This window comes from Pseudophryne corroboree, chromosome 3 (genome assembly GCF_028390025.1).
Source record: "Pseudophryne corroboree isolate aPseCor3 chromosome 3, aPseCor3.hap2, whole genome shotgun sequence".
NCBI lineage: Eukaryota > Metazoa > Chordata > Amphibia > Anura > Myobatrachidae > Pseudophryne > Pseudophryne corroboree.
This window is the reverse complement of record NC_086446.1, coordinates 443,783,172-443,804,713: the sequence shown is the minus strand read 5'-3', so window position 1 is coordinate 443,804,713 and position 21,542 is coordinate 443,783,172. Positions and strand designations below refer to the sequence as shown.

The following is a 21,542-nucleotide window of genomic DNA, read 5'->3' as shown; positions in this document are numbered from 1 at the left end:
TCGGATCTCAGACCGGAACGAGTAAGACCCAGTGACCTTAAGTATGGTGGCTTCCCAGAGGCCATGTAGAGTGGGAAAAATCCTTAACTAGCTAACCCCACTCCTGCTATACTTGTCACCTGTATACAGCAGTGGCATGCGGTGAGGTCAGTGGCTTGGGAGGCACAAGCAGCTAACATCCCCCCCCCACCCCCATAGAGGGGAAGAAAGAAAAAAAAGCGTAGCCCCCCCTCCCCCCTTTATTCATAAAACCAGCACCAGGCAGAACCAGCCAGGGGGGGGGTAATGCCATAGCAGGAGAGACACTTGGTAAGGGGTCCCCCTGCCATAGCATTAATCTACCCCCCCAAGCTAGTCAGCCCAGGGCTGGAATTCCTCGGAAGTGGGGACCCAAAAAAATAAACATGGGGTCCCCCTCCAGAGAAATAAACAGCACTGGGCTGATAGCCCAGTGCTATGCCCCGCACCCCTGGTGGCGGTGGGTGCGGGGTTCATTGTTAAAATTGTTCTTTACAGGTGGCCTACAGATCCCAGCAAGCCTGCCCCAGCATGCTGGCACTTGGAGAACCACAAGTGCCAGCATGCCCGGACATAATGGGCCCGCTGGCACCTGTAGTCCGCCTGTAAAGAATAGTAATATTGTTCTTTACTGGTGGCCTACAGGTCCCAGCAAGCCTGCCCCAGCATGCTGGCACTTGGAGACCACAAGTGCCAGCATGCCCGGACATAAATGGCCTGCTGGCACCTGTTGCCCACCTGTAAAGAAAATATTAAAATAAAAACACCACACAGTCTTAAAAAATAAGTTTTATTGCACAGGGTCTTCACCTGAGGGCGGCGGCCTTTAAGCTCTTTTGCATGGCCGCCGCTTCCCCAGGGCTTCAGGCGTCTTCACCTGGGGGGGGGCGCCACCTCCCCAGGGCTTCCAGCGTCTTTCTCTGAAGTCTTCACCTGGGAGGCAGCGGCCTTAAAGCTCTTTTGCATGGCCGCCGCCTTCCCCAGGGCTTCCAGCGTCTTCACCTAGTGGGCGGCGGCTGCTAAGCTCTTTTGCATAGCCGCCGCCCATCCAGGACTTCCGGCGTCTTCAACCTTCAGGAGCTCTTCTCCGCTCCTCCTCCGCCATGGGACTGACAGCCGCTCCCTCGCGCTGACTTATATAAGTCAGCCAGAGGGGGCGGAGCGATGACGCGGCGAGCCGTAATTGGCTCGCGGCGGCCATCTTCAATTTAAAAAATGACGCTGAGGCGCCATTTTTGAAATGGGTTACCGCTCCGCTGCTCAAACTCTGCACCGCCGCCCGCACTCACGCCGCCCGCACCGCCGCCCGCACCCCCGCCGCCCGCACCCACGCCGACGCCCGCTCCTCCGCCGCACCCACAACAGTGATTGACAACGGATCCAGTGACGGATCCGCTGGCCAATCACTGTGGCCTGACTGACAGGGGACGTGCTTTCATAGGTTGAAAGCACGTCCCTGTGTGAAAGCGGCACCACTAATGGTGCCGCTTTCCCATGTATTTTCAATGGGCTTTTAATGCCCATTGCTAGGCCCCGCCCGCACCCGCCCCCCGCTCCCATATCTTTCCCTATCTGACAGGGAGGCACCACGATCGGTGCCTCCCAAACACTTTACAATGGACTGGGACGATTAGGATAATATAAAGCAGATACTTATGACACAGAATATGTGTCATAAGTATCTTCTTTATATTATTTTAATCAGTAATGACAGGGGAGGCACTGCCTCCCCTGACTGCACGTCCCTGGTATACAGGGATTAAGTATATAAGAAAACGGAAATGAAATAAAATCTATAGACAAAAAATATCTGTGCCTGTACTCCTCAGGCACAAAACTAAAACTGAGGTAATTCTGTGAGAGACTGAGAGTGGGAGGGGTTAGAGGGGGGAGGAATTAGTTTCTACAGGTTCTGTGCCAAACTCGCCTACCCACACACTCTAACCCAGCAGTAAGTGCGCAGCGTCCCCCAGATGGATGAAAGAGAAATGGCAATGTACAATGTAATACAATTATAATTCTACATAAATGCATAAAAGTCCATCTAGCCCGCCTTTTTGTGCGTGTGTTATATTTAGATTTTTTTTTCTAACTATGATAATTGTGTGCTTTATTAAAAGTCTGTTCTAATTACATGGGTCAGACAAAGTGTGTGGGTTTTCTGTTTTATCTTTTTAATGTGACATTTTATTCTTCCTCAGTGAAGTACTGTACCTGATAACTCTCTCAAAGCAATGTAACAGTGCCTCTTAGTGACCAACTTACACAAACATAATGTAAGGATTGCTGGGCATCATTAAGCAGTAAATTCTGAACAAAACATCTCACATATAGGAATAACATTTTTTTATTTGACAAATGAGCCTTGCAAAATATTTTGTTTTCAAAAGAAGTCAGTTTAACTAATATGGGTAATTAGCCAGATCAAAAGATTTTTAAACTTAAGCAATTATGAAGTGTTAAAGCCTGGGGCTTGCAAATAGCGGAATACTGACACTTTCTATGTTTACAATCCATAACAAAAAAAAGATTTATTCAAAATAAGTCATTACTGTTGCATAGACTGTATATTATTGCAGACTTCGACTATAATGGTAGCTTCCAATGAACACAGAATGAAAATATTTCATTACTATAAATTTTATGTCAGTTTTGATATTGACATTCATTACTATTACATAAGATAGGCGGGGGGTGGGCTGCGGTGGCTGCGTGATGTCACACGCAGCTGCTGCGACCCGGGGTGCCGTTAAAAAGTCGCCTACCAGCACTGCAATGCTGCGCAGGTAGGGACTTACTCGCCGGATGCAATAGCATTGCCGCCGTGCAATGCTATCGCACCCGTGCGGCGGGGGGGTGGGGCAGACATGCGGGGCGGACTAGCCCTGTGCTGGGTGTCCCCCCGCATGTCAGGGTGGCTGATCGTAGCCGATCAGGTCTGAGTTAGCCCCATAGTGTCAAGTATGGTTATGTTATTAACATCATGGCCCTGACCCAGCGGTGTGATACTTGTCAAAGTCAGAAAAATATCTCTATGCACACTACCATATTTGCACCTCACACAGGTCCGTGCTGCGCATGCGTACGCTCTCCCGTACGTGCGCATACTCACAGTCGCGGGCACCCGCAGGCGCACGGTATGCGTATTTACGGTAGAGTTTATGTGATCGTAGCGTGCGACTCAATCGTTACATATTTTCACTATATAATGTATTTTGTAGATTATGGTCCCTTTGATAGATTCTGAAAGTTTGGTTAATATAGAATGTTCGTGAACAGAGAAATCCCTCTTTGTTTGAAACGAAGGGTCAGACAGGAGTAATACAGTGGTGTTTAGTACCCATCGGAAGAGTATTTAATTAGCAATATTCCGGTGTTGGTTTGAAGCGGATTAATCGCTCGTGCGAATAGTTATGGACATAAGAAGTTTATGAACATTTACTGTATTTGCACTTACTTATCCATGCGGCGGGAAACCCAGTTTCCCTCCCACCTGAGCTGTTGGAAATAGTCACGGCCCACCTGTATGAATCAACCTATGACCTTTTGTTATAATGCGAGGAGGAATTCCTGTGTCCAATGAACAATGAGATTGTAGGGACCATTGAATTGTATTGTGTGTGGGGCATAAATAGACAAGCCGATCACATCCAGCTCTCACTCTTCAACGGTTATCATTGCTGAAAATCGGGAGCTGGATGTCCAGAGGCGCATGCGATCGTTTCCTTTGTGCGTAAGTTTTCTCCGCAACCATATTGTTCTTACTGTTATTGTGGGCCAATTTCTCTCTCTCTTCTCCTCTTTCTCTCTTATTTTCCCTTAAAACGTAATTGTATTGTATTTTATTTCCTGTGTAGTTATCTGGTTAGGTAGTCTATGTTATATTGTAGTGTATGACTTGTATTGTGTTAATTCTTTTGCAAGTATATCATTCATAATATATATATATTAGGCGTTGGACCCTAAGCCCAGGTATCTGTGTATTTCTTATAGTGCTAAGTATTCTCAGAGCGTCGCTGACGCTCAAACAGCTTTTAAGTTAATAAGGTTACACTTGGTTGCATCTACACCCTATTTCTACACAAAAGGTTTTACTGCATAATATACTGTTTATGGTTTAGATACAAAGGTTTAACATTGTTAGCGTCAGCGCCGCTGGTGATCTCCTCGTGGTCCCGAGCGTCCGCTACGCTATAGCGAATCATTACGTTAGTCAGCAGCCAATAGTGTGCCTGCCTGTGATCTCTTGGCCGTGAGCGAACGTGACGCTTGAGCGTCTCGACTACGGCTAAGCGATTGCTACGCAACGTGCGTACCCTTACGGTACTCCATACGTAAATAGCGTACAGTGTTCTTAGACCTCATAAAGGGTTTTATATACGATAAATATCTAGCTTTATCAATTGGCGGCTCGCCCGTCCTTCACATATCTGCACTAGGTAATTTCAGCAGACATTATCCAGCAGCAAAGGGCGGGAGATCATATTCCTCGTAGTGCTGTTTGGATAAGCGTCTGCTTCGCTTAGTAAAGGGTGCTGAAGGAATCCGGGACCGGAGGTAAGAACAAAACGATAGTGTCTTTTTAAAAACTGTTCATTTCTGTCTTGCGTACACACGCACGCATATCTGCATTTCTTTTCATTCGTGTATTTTCATATATCACTCTCCTGTTTGCCATTGTATAATTGATAAACGTACTAAGAGAGATTTGTCGCTATTTCATAGTTAAAGTGTAAAAGTAAAGGGATAAAGTGTAAAGCGCACACGCAACTCTACCTAAAGGTATAAAGAGATTGGTGTGGTGTGCGGTAGATGATCGAGGATCATCTACATTGATAAAACGTGTTAGTTGTGTTACGGTGGACAAAGACTGGTGTACACGTGTCTCTAACAAAGGGAGACTCGCGTACGCAAAGGCCGACGCACGCAGCGTAAATTACGCAACGGAGCGTCTGGTTACGCCCACGTAACTCAAACAACACGCGATAAATAACGCAACAGGCGATAAGTAGCGCAAATCTATTTTAAATTCAAAATTTAAATTAACAGATCCTTCTCCTAATTTGTAACACATCTGGTCTAAAGAGAAATTTCTGCGCAGAAATAGAAATAGAAACAAAAGTGTACATGTGGTGAGTGAGTGTTTTTACATACATTTATACAATTTTGAGGTTGAACCAAAAGAAATCATCGAGTTCTCGTGAGGTACATACGTGTAAGTGACATGCACGGTGGCTAGGGAGGCATCCTTGGTTAAACATAAAATTTGAGCATTAGAGTATAGCAGACCAGGAGGTCATACTGTAGCAGACCAGGAGGTCATAACAGACCAGGAGGTTCAGGTACAGCAGACAAGGAAGTCCGCTATACAGTCCACAGGCACAACACCTAAAAGGGTTGGTGCAACTCCCATATAGGCCATACAAGCTCTTGCTGAAGGAATTCGCAGCCGCAATTTTCGATTCCGCTGGTCGCTCCGTACATAAGATTAGTTGCTTATGTGCTGAACGATTGTACCGCACGTAATTGTGTGCATTAGTAAACCTGACCGGTACTATTTGTGTACGAAGGTCATAAACGCTATTTGTACATTCTGACGTGATTTGTGTAATTTTTTATTTTTACAAAGGGAAGTTCGCTGGTCACTCAGGAATTATCCAACAACCTCACCTTTACTGGAAAGAGTAAGTGTTCTGCGGATATCCCTCGCATGTTCCAGTAAACAAAGGTTAAATAGGTGCCCTGGGTCGAGTACGCCAGCACCATATCGGTGTGATCAGGTCGTATTGGTCGGCGTGGGCAGAGTGAGTAAGGTGCTCGGTAAACCTTACCGTCAACCTATCGTGAATATCTTGGTTTTTTGTAAGGGTCCGTAACACCTGCAAATTATGGGGGCCAGTTGTTCAGGAAGGGGGCGATCAACCTCGGTTCGGGTTGATTCCATAAACCGACCAGTCGGGTCGGCAAGGTACGTAATGTGTGAAAAGTACGGAAGTCACACAGAAGCTTTATGTGATGAATGGGAGAGAATGACAGTACATGACGGGGAGAAATTCCCAAGAGTAGGTAGCTTCAGCTCAAAAGTGTTAACGAATTTAAGGAGAAGGATATGTCTCATTAAATCAGCAAAGAGACGAATCAAGCATTATGATTATTTGCAGTTGTGGCAACAGGAGGGTGACATACAGAGAGGATTGGCTCAGGCGGCGGGATCTGGCTCGATCAGGAAACTGATAGCCACGGCCCCACCGCCACCATACATATCAGGAGAGAAATTGGTTGCGGAGAATGACGCACTAAGGTGTAACAAACAAACACTTAGCAACTGTGTAAATGTTAAAGATAATGTTAACCAATTAACCAATGCAAGTATTAACCCGTGCAAGTTGTACCCTGTTTTGAACTTTCCTCAGGAGTGTGATCAAGAGGACGAATCGGCAACAATTTCAGCGCTCTCTCTAGCAGCCACCATAGCAGAGACCACAGTAGGCACAGCTCCACCCCCGAGATTAGTAACAAAGGCCCCTAGCGGAGGGATAGGTGAGGTCGTATCAACGGGTAAGTACGACACCATACACTATGCTGAAACTATTTCACCACAGCCTGTAGAATCTACACAGAATGAGGTTGTTAGAGTTAATCCTGTTAAGGTAATAGTAGTTCCAAATGGGAAAACAGACACTTCAGGAGTCACTCCTGTTAGGAACATTGCCATGTATAGCCCATTTTCCCGAATGGAATTAAGGACCATAGTGTCTGAATTCCCTGACCCTAGAAAAGACTTAGTTGCCAGCCAAAAATACATCAGAGACCTAGGTAACACGTTAGAGCCCAACAACAAAGACTGGCAGATATTGCTGAGAGCATGTTTACCCTCCAATGTTGACGCAACTCAATTTTTAGCTGACTGTGGATTAGATCAGGATGTACCTCTTACAGATGTGTACAACAAAGACAATGTAAAAAGAATAAGCTTACAGTTAAAAGAGTATTTCCCAGCGGTAGTTAAATGGAACAAGATATTCTCCATTAAACAAAAGGAGTCAGAAACAGCTACAGAATATTTTCACAGAGCATTATTAGAGATGGCAAAATACACAGGCATAGAGGACATTAAAACAAACATAAACCATCGAGAGGTAGCAGTATCGGTACTGATGGATGGTTTAAAAGAGTCATTAAAGACTAGGGTACAGACCACACAACCATGTTGGCGAGGTCTGTCTGTGGCTACTTTGAGAGAGGCTGCTATTGATCACGACCGGAATATCACCAGACACAGGGAACAACAAGGTGATAAGTTAATGGCAGTAAGTATACAGGCCTTGACCACAAAACAGCCTGTGTTAATATCACCAAACCCTGTGGGTAAGTCAAATGTGGTAACATGTTATTCTTGTCACAAACAGGGACACTTTGCACGAGACTGTAGATCGAGAAATATACAAAAATCTTATCAACCCCCTAGACAACGACACGACACACGACATTGGGATCAGGGTCCGCAGAAACGGAGTTATGAGCCACATGCAGGGGAAACAAAAAGATATCCCCCGAACAGAGACTGGCAAGCCTCTGGTAGCTCCCAATTAACTCCATCACAAGTAGTTGCTGCCAGCGGGATTCAGGGAGGTCACCATACCCAATAGGGGTGTGGCCATACCTGTAATCTGCAGCCAGTAAAATTGATTGCAAGTCTTGGAAGTGAACCAGAAATTGCAATCAATGTAGCTGGTAAATCATTAAACTTTCTTGTAGATACAGGGGCGGCCAAATCAGTGATAAATTCGACAGTGGGCATGAGAACCACTGGTAAGACAATTCCAGCCATAGGGGTAACGGGAGTAGTCCAGCATTACCCTGTTAGCAAACCAGCCGAGATTACAATAGGGCCTTTACATACCAAGCATTCCTTTTTGCTGGCTGCATCGGCACCGACTAATCTCCTGGGTAGAGACTTACTGTGTAAAATGGGGTGCGTCATTTATTGTACTCCTGAAGGTGTATTCTTGGACATACCTGAGAATCACGCTCAGGAAGTGCGAGACATGTTAGACTCCCCATCAAAATTAATGTCACATACCATTATGACAAATAGGACTCCCTCCCAAGTAGAAGAAATTACATCTCAGATACCAGAGTCACTTTGGACTAAAGATGGACAGGACACTGGATTAATGGCAAACATAGCTCCGGTAGTTGTACAAGTAAAAGATGGTAGGATAGCTCCAAAAATCCCACAGTACCCTCTGAAGCCAGAGGTGGAGTTAGGAGTTTACCCAGTAATAGAGCGCTTGCTACAACAGGGCATTCTGGTAAGAACGTCCAGCACTGCCAATAGTCCCATCTTCCCTGTTAAAAAGAGTGGGGGGAGGGGTTACCGGCTAGTGCAGGATCTAAGGGGGATTAACAAAATAGTTGAGAGTCAGTTCCCCGTAGTGCCAAATCCAGCTGTCATCCTAATGCAAATCCCTCCCACTGCGAAATTTTTCACTGTTATTGACCTCTGCTCCGCTTTCTTTTCGGTACCTCTGCACCCTGACAGTAAATATTTGTTTGCATTTACATACAGAGGAGTCCAATACACATGGACTCGATTGCCACAAGGATTCATAGATAGTCCAAGTATATTTTACCAGGCTTTGCATGATTGTTTACAGTCTTTCCAACCAGAGAGTGGATCAGTATTAATACAGTACGTGGATGATCTACTACTGTGTTCTGATTCATTGGAAGCATCCCTGAAGGATACGAAACAGCTCCTGTTTCATCTTTCAGACACAGGGCACAAGGTTTCCAAAGACAAGTTGCAATTATGCCAAACTAAGGTAAAATATTTGGGACACTGTCTAACACAAGGACTGAGACACCTGACCGCTGATAGAATTCAAGCAATTAGAGACATGACTCTGCCACAAACCCAGCAACAGATCAGAACATTTTTAGGAATGTGTGGGTATTGCCGTAATTGGATCCCAGGGTTTTCCATTCTAGCGTTACCCTTGCAGGAGATGGTCTCCTCTAACAAACCTGATCGGATTTCGCATACAGACGAGTCTGAGACAGCATTTGAGAGACTTAAACAGTGCCTAACGCAGGCACCAGCATTAGGTATGCCAGACTATGGGAAACCCTTTGAACTATACGGAACAGAAAGTGCTGGTTGCGCGGCAGGCGTACTAACCCAAAAGCACGGTGATGCCAGCAGGCCAGTAGCATATTACAGCGCTCAGCTAGACACGGTAGCGCGATCCCTCCCCACATGCTTGCGAAGCGTTGCTGCGATAGCATTGCTAGTAACGAAAAGCGAAGATGTCGTGCTAGGTCACAACCTCACAATTCATACACCACATGCAGTGTCAGCCTTGCTGAATTCTGCCCAAACCAGGCACGTCTCATCAGCGCGGTTTACAAGATGGGAATTGGCACTAATGGCCCCCGTAAACATCACCATAAGGAGATGCAGTGCATTAAATCCTGCAACATATCTCCCAGGTGTGCCTGGACAGGCACAAAGGGTGGAGGATGAGAGTGGTGGGGAAGGAGGATTTAATACAAAGGAAGACACACATGATTGTATGGAATATTTGACCCAAAATTTTACCGCAAGGCCTGACATCAGTGACAAACCACTGGAAGATGTAGAACTTACGTTCTACACGGACGGTAGTTGTCATAGACAGTCAGACTCGGGAGACTTGTGTACTGGATACGCAGTCGTAGATGACCAAGGCACCATAGAAGCGGAACCGCTAGGCCCACCTCACTCAGTCCAGGTTGCTGAACTGGTCGCCCTAACCAGAGCATGCGAATTGGCTAAGGGCAAATCAGCCAATATCTACACCGACTCTAGATACGCATTCGGGGTAGTCCATGATTTCGGAGCCCTATGGCGCCTCAGAAATTTCATGACGGCAGCTGGTACACCGGTAGCGCATGCAGCTCACATAAAAAGGCTTCTAACAGCGATACAGGAACCAGACAGAGTGGCTGTTATCAAATGTAAAGCACACACATATAGCCAAGACCCAGTATCACTTGGTAACAGCCGAGCAGACGAAGCTGCTAAGTTAGCAGCTGGTACCCCCAGACAGACAGACACCACACAATTGATGGTTTTTAATACCATCAACACACAGAAGTTGTGTGAGATGCAAAATTTGTGTTCCACACAGGAAAAGGCAGTCTGGAAGGCAAAAGGATATGGCCAGGAGTCCTCAGGACTCTGGACGGATGGACACGGTAAACCAGTGGCCCCCAGAGCATACCTTCCATGTTTAGCTGAGGCAGCTCACGGGCTGACTCATCTGGGCAAGGAAGGGATGTGCAAGTTGGTAAGAGCATATTGGTGTGCCCCAGGATTTTCATCTCATGCGAGTAAAAGAGCAATGTCATGCCTTACCTGTTTGAGAAAGAACATCGGAAAGGCAATACCTACAGAACCATCTCATATCCCACCTGCCGGCGGCCCTTTCCAGGTAATACAGATTGACTTTATTCAATTACCCCCTTGTCGAAATTTGAAATATGTACTTGTTTGTATAGATGTTTTCTCAAATTGGGTCGAAGCATTTCCGGCGGCCACAAATACCGCTATGTTTACTGCTAAGAAAATTGTGCAGGAATTTGTATGTAGATATGGTATCCCTAGAATTATAGAAAGTGATAGGGGTACCCATTTTACAGGTGATGTCTTTCAAGGAATGTGTAAATTGATGGGAATTGATAGCAAGCTGCACACTCCATACCGTCCACAGGCGAGTGCGAAAGTGGAAAGAGTGAACAGCACTATTAAAAATAAACTGAGTAAAGTGATGGCAGAGACAGGATTGACATGGCCAGAAGCTTTACCCATTGTACTGTACAGCATCAGAACCACTCCCAGGTCCCCTCTTAATCTGTCTCCCTTTGAAATCTTGTTTGGTCGACAACCGCATGTTATGATTAACCCTCAGGATGATTTGAAGTGTAACAATGAAGTGACTGTAAAATACTTGATTAACATGAGTAAACAGTTAAGGAAGCAAAATGATAATCTGAAGCTGGTGATTCCTGATTTACCAGATAGTAATTGTCATGACATTGAACCTGGGGATTATGTAATGATACGGAATTTTCTACGCTCAGGTTGCCTTATTGACAGATGGGAAGGACCATACCAGGTCTTATTGACTAGCACTACAGCATTGAAGGTTGCTGAGAGAGAGACTTGGGTTCATTCGTCCCACTGTAAGAAGGTTGCTGATCCAGAGAGGTCCCGTGATAAGGAACAGACGGTAGAGGTTGTATCACTGGAGTGTCTGTTCCAGGAAGATTGAGGCGGCACCTGAGCATTGAAAATCACAAGACCAAAAGCAGTTGTCGATCCCCTGTTCCCTTTTATTGTTTTTCTCCAACTTCCCATCCCCTCTCCCTCAAATTATTTTTTCCCCCTTCTCATTCTTCTCCGTTTCCTCCTACAAGATGGACTTGCCCCAAGAGACTGTGATCCGGATTTTCCTGTTGACCATGATGTTGACCAGAGCAGTCTGTTCCGGCGAGAGTACCATGGAGGTCGAGAAAGGTTCTGGAATGGGTTCTGATGATAAAGATGGAGGCGTAGTTTTCCAAGAACAACTTAACCAACAAGTAAAGGCGAGTATCAGAAAACGATCCGATAGCATTGACCATAGAAGGAATTGTGAAGGATTGTTAGCTGAAGAAAACTGTATCTGTCGGCTCTGTAACAATGTCATTAAGGATGGGTGCATAAAGAAATGCCAATCCAGTTTTAATATCCATATGGACCGGCATCCATTGAGTGACTATCACTCCTTAGTGGGTAGTGTGTTAAATAAAACAGATTGTTGGGTATGCTCTCAAGTACCTCAAGGTCATAGCAAATCAGGGCTAGTACCATTTCCTTTAACGTTAGGGGAGGTACTTGAGTTAAGTGGTGGGAGACCGGTGGACAGGAGGTTTAATATCTCCAGCCCTCCTAGTTTGAAGCTCCACCAATACCATGTGGATAGGTCCCTATTATGTTTTAACATCTCCAATCCCCGAAAGCCGGGAAATTGGGAAGTGTCATGGAGTAATCAAACCATGACCTTTTCGCATAGAGCAGATAGAATGCCTACAGATACAGAGCTTATCCGCCACATAGCCAGTAGAGGAAAATCTTTCCGGTATAGGTATACCTTAGGAAATAGGATTACGAGAGTTGGAGAGGTATCACCAGGATACTGTGCACATATCGTACAACCTGATACGTGTACTAAGCAGATGGAAGAATTAGGGTTAGGAGATTTCACATGGAAGGTGTGTAATATGGTTATGTCCTACTCCGTCCCATATGTTCTCCCCGATGATGCATATTTCATATGCGGGAGAAAGGCGTATAAGTGGCTTGCCCCAAACTCTGAAGGATTGTGTTATATTGGAAAAGTACTGCCTGAAGTAATGACTGTATCACATGACAAAATGAAAGACATACACCGTGTTGCCCAAACTCCTTATACTCACACCCATTACGAGCACGTAGTTAAACGGCACCTGATAGAAAGAACAGAGCATCCGGCCTCTGACATGATCCATGAATCCACCGGGATTCAGTTTCTAATCGCGTTAGACATCACTCGCACCGCCAGAGGGGTGTTGAATTATAAATACATATCCGCACTTGCAAATTTGTTAGATAATATCACTGAAATGTATGATGACACGTTTAGGTATACTGGAAGAGAACTTCAAGCTTATAAAACAGAACTGGTACAGCATAGAATGGTTCTTAATTACCTCACAGCAGTGACAGGCGGATATTGTGTCACACTGGCAACACAATACGGCGTGAAGTGTTGCACATATATTACGAATAGCACCGAGGATCCGGTCGAGGTCATAGACCAAAAGATGGACGATATTCTCCAACTGAAGTGGGAATTTCGCAGGAGACACAATCTCACTCTTGCTGCTGTAGGTAATGAGCTGACTGGTTGGGTGTCATGGTTGAACCCGCGAAATTGGTTCTCTGGTTTAGGAGACTGGGCTCAAGGAGTCATAATGGATGTTGGGAAGTTTCTCCTATGTATCTTAGGTGTTATCATAACGATTGGTTTGATATTTAGATGCGGTCAGGCTTTAACGAAGTGTAAACAAAGTACCAGGGTGATGAGTTTAAGGAGTGAGGAAACTGTAATTCCAATGGATCTGATTTATGACCCAAATGTAGAAACAATGATGTGATGAAAATGCGATTTCTACGGTCCGTTTCTTTCACCTGTTTTTCCGTTTCCTCCAAGGTAAAAAGACCCACTTGGACGAGGAATTTGATGAGCCGATATACAGACAACAGATGGATTAAAGAAGAAGTTTTGACAACCTGATACACAGATTTTTGATGAACTATGCCATGGATCCCCAGTTTCCCTAGAAATTTTAAAATTACGCTAGCCCAACACCTTTGTAAATCTATGGACATTGACAGCTTTTGCTCGCACCTTATGGGCAAAAGCACAAAGAAGACTGCATTCAACAGACACCAAACAAGACCTCAATCGACGAATGTACATTCACCTGACATAGAATACCACCGCATTTACCGTAATTATGTCTTTTCTTCATTTCTACAACCTTCAGGTAATTACACACATAGTATAGGGAATACAGGCACAGATATCAGCAATCACATATTCCCCCATTCGTGTATCATCAACTAAAATGTGCTCCCCCATTTTGTTACAACCAAAGCCGAAAAGAGCTCGGTAAAGTTTGACAGCCCATCCACAGACCCGTACCACGGGATAAGAAGGAATTCAAATGTATACTTCGCAATACCTCGAAGCTTGATTTAAAACACGTACGGCACGATGATACATGACCCCCAAGCACGGATTCATACACACATGCTCCTGCTATCTCACTAGGTCATACCCTTTTTCCTACCTTCTCCTCTCCTCCCCTACCCAACCATGTAAATGTATTAACCCCTGACATATATTTTTCTCTTTTTGAAATGTTTTAGAAGGTGGCAGTTATTGTTGACTGCCAAAGGGTGGACTGTCAAAGTCAGAAAAATATCTCTATGCACACTACCATATTTGCACCTCACACAGGTCCGTGCTGCGCATGCGTACGCTCTCCCGTACGTGCGCATACTCACAGTCGCGGGCACCCGCAGGCGCACGGTATGCGTATTTACGGTAGAGTTTATGTGATCGTAGCGTGCGACTCAATCGTTACATATTTTCACTATATAATGTATTTTGTAGATCATGGTCCCTTTGATAGATTCTGAAAGTTTGGTTAATATAGAATGTTCGTGAACAGAGAAATCCCTCTTTGTTTGATACGAAGGGTCAGACAGGAGTAATACAGTGGTGTTTAGTACCCATCGGAAGAGTATTTAATTAGCAATATTCCGGTGTTGGTTTGAAGCGGATTAATCGCTCGTGCGAATAGTTATGGACATAAGAAGTTTATGAACATTTACTGTATTTGCACTTACTTATCCATGCGGCGGGAAACCCAGTTTCCCTCCCACCTGAGCTGTTGGAAATAGTCACGGCCCACCTGTATGAATCAACCTATGACCTTTTGTTATAATGCGAGGAGGAATTCCTGTGTCCAATGAACAATGAGATTGTAGGGACCATTGAATTGTATTGTGTGTGGGGCATAAATAGACAAGCCGATCACATCCAGCTCTCACTCTTCAACGGTTATCATTGCTGAAAATCGGGAGCTGGATGTCCAGAGGCGCATGCGATCGTTTCCTTTGTGCGTAAGTTTTCTCCGCAACCATATTGTTCTTACTGTTATTGTGGGCCAATTTCTCTCTCTCTTCTCCTCTTTCTCTCTTATTTTCCCTTAAAACGTAATTGTATTGTATTTTATTTCCTGTGTAGTTATCTGGTTAGGTAGTTTATGTTATATTGTAGTGTATGACTTGTATTGTGTTAATTCTTTTGCAAGTATATCGATCATAATATATATATATTAGGCGTTGGACCCTAAGCCCAGGTATCTGTGTATTTCTTATAGTGCTAAGTATTCTCAGAGCGTCGCTGACGCTCAAACAGCTTTTAAGTTAATAAGGTTACACTTGGTTGCATCTACACCCTATTTCTACACAAAAGGTTTTACTGCATAATATACTGTTTATGGTTTAGATACAAAGGTTTAACATTGTTAGCGTCAGCGCCGCTGGTGATCTCCTCGTGGTCCCGAGCGTCCGCTACGCTATAGCGAATCATTACGTTAGTCAGCAGCCAATAGTGTGCCTGCCTGTGATCTCTTGGCCGTGAGCGAACGTGACGCTTGAGCGTCTCGACTACGGCTAAGCGATTGCTACGCAACGTGCGTACCCTTACGGTACTCCATACGTAAATAGCGTACAGTGTTCTTAGACCTCATAAAGGGTTTTATATACGATAAATATCTAGCTTTATCATACTGTAATTCGCAGAATTGCGCAGCGGAGGTGTAGGTGCATGATGTTATGAATGGGGCCTCTTGGATTCACCCTCCAAAGAGGCCAATAATAGGGAGATCAATAGTATGTTGGTAAGCTCTGTCCCAGTACAGATTGTGAGGAAAATTAGAGTTATGTGTCTGGTCTCCACTGAGTCTGGTCTCCACTTTTCTTCACTCTCCATTTTACTGAATGGCAGAGTATGCATCCTCTAGCCCCAGTTGTTTTATATGAAGACTGTTAAAAGTTTGTTAGGAAATAACAGAATTATGGGAAACAGATAAAAACAATGGTACTATAGGGAAAGATGCAAGCAGTTATAGATTGTACTCATGAGTGCCTTTATATCTGCTTGTGGTGCAGTGCCCTGTGCTACATTAATGTGAAGGTGAATGTAACCTGAACAGCCCTTAAACGAGTGATAGACTGTTAGGAAAGCATTGTCTGTACTGGAAACTTATTTCTCACACCTTTTATCATTTGTAACTTCTCTGCAACTGTGACAGTGTTATACATTCATCTATCAGTTATTATTAGACAAGCAAAAATATATTGTAATAGTAAGGTATAGTATAAAAGTATGAGAATATACTAAATAATACGTTTTAAGTCTGAATTAACTCCTAATAGGTAAATGCTACTAGCCTGCTTCCACTCTCCTAGGATCCCAGGGTCTGATTCATGCTGATGATTTTTTCTTCGGGGCAAAACCTTTCTGTGACTGTGGCCAAGGGCGTATTAAGAGAAGAGTGGGCCAGTTTGCAGTCTCTGTCTGGGCCTCCTCCTCTCTAGCCTGCAGGGTAGTCTGTGTCAGCGATAGTAGCTAGTAGTACTGTGCTAGAGTCTACTGCACATGCACAAGTCTCCAGTGTGGTGGCCATTTTCCCAGTGACTTCCCTACTGCGCATGTGCAAACATTTGGAAAATGGCAGCAGAGTGATGTGTGTAGTGTGGGGTGTGTGCCCTCCTGGACCCAAAGGGGCCCATGAGCACTGCACACACAGTACCCATTATAGATACACCAATCACTGTGGCTTCTGCTTGGTACTCCTGCCCACAACACCCCTCCGTACATCCACACAGCTGGGGCTAGGAGATGAGCCATGGTGTTCCTGGAACAAATGACTGCTTGGGTTGTAGGAGGAATAGGTGAGTATTATATAACATTAGGCAGTAATACAGCTATGGAGCAAAAAGGAAATATTTATGTGGTATATAGTCAGATGTACAGCAGTAACATTCATAATGCCAACACCACAATGTCAACGTGTTTCAAAATGGTGACAGGCACCATCTCGACTTCCTCTGAATGTTGAAGTGGGCTTCAGCAATATCGAAATTCTGAAGATGACGGTGAGGATTGGTCTACGGGGGGAGGTTAGAGTTAGGCACTAGGGGGAGGTTTAGGGGTATAGATTAGGATGTTGGATATTCATGTAACTCCGCTGCTGAGATATGGCTGCTCTGCATGGGATCACCAGGACCCAGAGGAAGAAGATGCTGGAGCTGCCACTACCATCAGGAGACGGTAAGACACCCCTAGACCACCAGGGATGGTTTGTCCACAGTTCATCATGCTGACATATCATCTGCGTAGACATAATAAATGTCGCTATGCTGCATGTTGACAGTTTGACCACGTCGACATTCTTAAGTCAACCAGATGCATGTCGACATGGTAAATGTCAACCAATCATACCACACTCTATTTATGCAAACTACTGCACATGAAAAACATGCTTTCACCCATAACAACCAATCGCTTTTTGACAAGTTTTTATTGCTGTTTAAATTATGAAAGCAGGATTCTCATTGGTAATCATGTGTAACAACACAACACATGCTACCTGACCGTTTTCCTAATTGTCTCAAACAACTTGCTTCTGGGCACATCACATAGGCCCTCATTCCGAGTTTTTCGCTCGCAAGCTGCTTTTAGCAGCTTTGCACACACTAAGCCGCCGCCTACTGGGAGTGAATCTTAGCTTCTTAAAATTGCGAACGAAAGATTTGCAATATTGCGAAAAGACATCTCTGTGCAGCTCGAGACTTACTCTGCCAGTGCGATCAGTTCAGTGCTTGTCGTTCCTGGTTTGACGTCACAAACACACCCAGCGTTCGCCCAGACACTCCTCCGTTTCTTCAGCCACTCCCGCGTTTTTCCCAGAAACTGTAGCGTTTTTTCCCACACGCCCATAAAACGGCCTGTTTCCGCCCAGAACCACCCACTTCCTGTCAATCACACTCCGATCGCCTGAACGAAGAAAAAGCCGTGAGTAAAATACCTAACTGCATAGCAAATTTACTTGGCGCAGTCGCAGTGCGGACATTGCGCATGCGCACTAAGCGGAAAATCGCTGCGATGCGAAGAAATTTACAGAGCGAACAACTCGGAATGACCACCATAGCTGCTCATTGTAAGTGGATTTTACATCACTAAAATCTCCATCATGAACATGGTTTTGTCTTTTTGTATTCTACATTCTCTTTACCAAGAATGTTATGGTATAAAACATATAGTAACAATAAGAACGATATGAAATATGCCATACAGAGATAGTAATAACATTGTACAGTACACAAGGCCGGATCTAGACCTTGTGGCGCCCAGGGCGAAAGTTTCCTTTGGTGTCCGGAGCCCCCCTCCCAACAGGCAAAAGAGGGTTAGTGTGCGCCGTAGGCGTGCCCCCCAAATAGGGGCGTGGCTTCATGGGGAAGGGGCGTGGTCACAGTTATGCCCCCCTGTAGCTGTGCCCTCAGTAGTTGTGCCCCCAGTACTGTGCCCTCTGTAGCTGTGCTCTCAGTAGTTGTGCTCCCAGTACTGTGCCCTCAGTAGTTGTGCCCCCAATACTGTGCCCGCTGTAGCTGTGCCCTCAGTAGCTGTGCCCTCAGTAGTTGTGCCCCTAGTACTGTGCCCCCAGTAGTTTTGCCCCCAGTACTGTGCCCCCAAGTTGCGCCGCTCCCCCCCCCAAAAAAAGCAAACTTAATAAATACTCACCATCTCCGCTCCTGCTTCCCGACCACTGCTGCCCTCTGTCTCCGGCCGCCGGCGTCGCTCCTCGGATCTATGGGAGAGACGTCATGATGTCTCTCCCATAGCACCGCATAGACACTAGAGGTCAATTATGACCTCTAGCGTCTATGTGCTGCTCCCATAATTCCGTGCGGTGCGCAATGACATCATCACGCACCGTACAGCAGCGGCACTAGTAGCGGATCTTGCCACGGTGGCGGCACCCTCTGGACAGCGGTGCCCCCAGAAAAAATCCTGCTTGCCCGTGGCAAGATCCGCTACTGAGAGTACAGTCAATACTGACAAATAGAACCACTGGAAACAAAAATTTCTAGGGAAAACATTTTAATCTTTAGGCGATCCCTTGAAACTAAAAGCAGCTTGCAAGAGTAGTTAGTAGTAAAGGGTTCATACCGTTGCATGCTAGTAGACAGGAAGTAAATTACGTCTCTGTCCAGGTATGTGTTATATGTACGGTTGTGTTACAGATGTGCAAAGTAAATACAAGCATGCATTTCAGTTTCGATCTTGTATTTGAGAATTGATGTGTGTGCTATGGCTACATAATAATGATTGCCTCCAAGCAGGGACGGCATTAGAATGTGACGGCTGCATATAGAATCCCATCAATACAAAGACAATTATATCCAGTGAAGTACCTTATTGCAATCAAAAGGAATGTGATTTGCTATCATAGAAGCATTGTTTCAAATCACACATAATCCAAGTTAAGCTTTTTAAATAAGCAGAATTTAATATTCAGTTGTTTGGCATCCCCAGAGTAAGCGAAAACTTCAGCACTTTCCTTTAATTCTCAGCAAGTTAATTAAACGTGTGAGCTTTGTGTTTAATCCTTTTTATATCTAAAATAGATCTCTTCGTATTCCGTCTTCTGTGGCAGGCTCTGACCCTGTAATCCTATTAAACAAGAGAGATCTGCACAGGGAGAACAGTACACAGTGAGATCAGCAGAGGGCGCTACTGTCATCTGCAAAGAGTGTACAGAAGAGGTGTGTGTTACTATGATTAGTGTGTATCAATGTAACATGGCTTTTCCCTACGAGTGGAACAAGCGAGTATGAGCACACATCACCTATTATAATTCTCAGAATTAAGCACAAATTTACATGACTCCAGAGCTGCAATTCAGGCGTCTTTTGACTTAGCAAACAGAGACTGGCCAGATTTGTCTCCTGTGTCTGAGCAGTTTGCCAGCTGGAAGCCCTGGAGTTGCAGCTCTGAGGACTGCTGTGCTTCATAAAACAACAATCATTGTGTTGAATTTTTGGCCATACACAAAGTACACCAAATTCATAGTGTAAATGCAATATTATCAATGAAACACAATGTAGCAGAGACTATGCTACTGTAAAAACACATATGCATTGGATCATATCTGAAAATGCTAATCTTACATTGTGCCGATACTAGCAGATAAGAGCAATTGAAAAATAAATATTGATAAAATTAAACTAAGAGTGCAATTATAACCCTGAAGGCTTAAAGCTGGTATGACCGTCATGATAGAGACAGACTTAAATAAATCTCACACAATTTCAGTCTATAATGTATAATAACTACTGGTAAATATATATATATATATATATATTATTACCATAGACTTGTAGGGTACCACAGTGCTCTACAGTGCCCGGCAGAATGGAAAACAAGACAAGGCAAAAAACAGTACTATGGCCCAAATGTATTAAGCTTTTACAAGATATTGGTGGTCATTCCGAGTTGATCCCTAGCTGCATTTGTTCGCAGCGCAGCGATCAGGCTAAAAAACAGCAGTTCTGCGCATGAGTCACAATGCGCACGCGTGTCGTATGGGCACAACGAACGATGTAGTTTTGCACAGGGTCTAGCGAAGCATTTCAGTCGCACTGGTGGCCGCAGAGTGATTGACATGAAGTGGGCGTTTCTGGGTGTCAACTGACCGTTTTCAGGGAGTGTTCAAAAAACGAAGGCGTGCCAGGAAAAACGCAGGCGTGGCTGGGCGAACACTGGGCAGGTTTGTGATGTAAAAACAGGAACTGAACAGTCTGAAGTGATAGCAAGCGCTGAGTAGGTTTAGAGCAGGGGTGGGGAACCTTTTTTCTAGCGAGGGCCATTTGGATATTTATAAAATCCTTCGGGGGCCATACAAAAATTCTCAATTTAAAAAAATTACCCTGCCCCCCAGTAGGTCTGCCCCTTAGAGGTACTGTGTGTGCGCGCCGGAGGCGCGCGCGCCCAAAAAAATGGGTATGGCCAGTTAAAATGGGACGTGATACACATATGCCCCCAATAGTGCAGTGCCAGATCCACAATTGCCCCCACAGTGTCAGGTATATAAATGCCCCTCACAGTGCCAAGTATAGAAATGTCCCTCACCGTGCCAGGTATACAAATGTCCCTCCCCGTGCCAGGTATACATATGCCCCTCACCGTGCCAGGTATACATATGCCCCCCACCGTGCCAGGTATACATATACCCCCCACCGTGCCAGGTATACAGATGCCCCCACAGTGCCAGGTATACAAATGCCCCCACTGTGCCAGCTATACAGATGCCCCCACTGTGCCAGCTATACAGATGCCCCCACAGTGCCAGGTATACAGATGCCCCCACAGTGCCAGCTATACAGATGCCCCCACAGTGCCAGGTATACAAATGCCCCCACAGTGCCAGCTATACAGATGCCCCCACAGTGCCAGGTATACAGATGCCCACACAGTGCCAGCTATACAGATGCCTCCACAGTGCCAGCTATATAGATGCCCCCACAGTGCCAGGTACACAGATACCCCTACAGTGCCAGCTATACAGATGTCCCCACAGTGCCAGCTATACAGATGCCCCCACAGTGCCAGATACACAGATGTCCCCACAGTGCCAGCTATACAGATGCCCCCACAGTGCCAGCTATACAGATGCCCCCACAGTGCCAGGTACACAGATGTCCCCACAGTGCCAGGTACACAGATGCCCCCACAGTGCCAGGTACACAGATGCCCCCACAGTGCCAGCTATACAGATGCCCCCACAGTGCCAGCTATACAGATGCCCCCACAGTG

General features: G+C 45.2%; 1 protein-coding gene across 2 annotated transcripts in view; it reads right to left on the bottom strand.

The window, feature by feature from the left end:
* Nucleotides 1-21,542, bottom strand: part of CDH22 (cadherin 22) — a 464,550-nt gene that overhangs the window by 156,158 nt on the left and 286,850 nt on the right. The window lies entirely within an intron of this gene.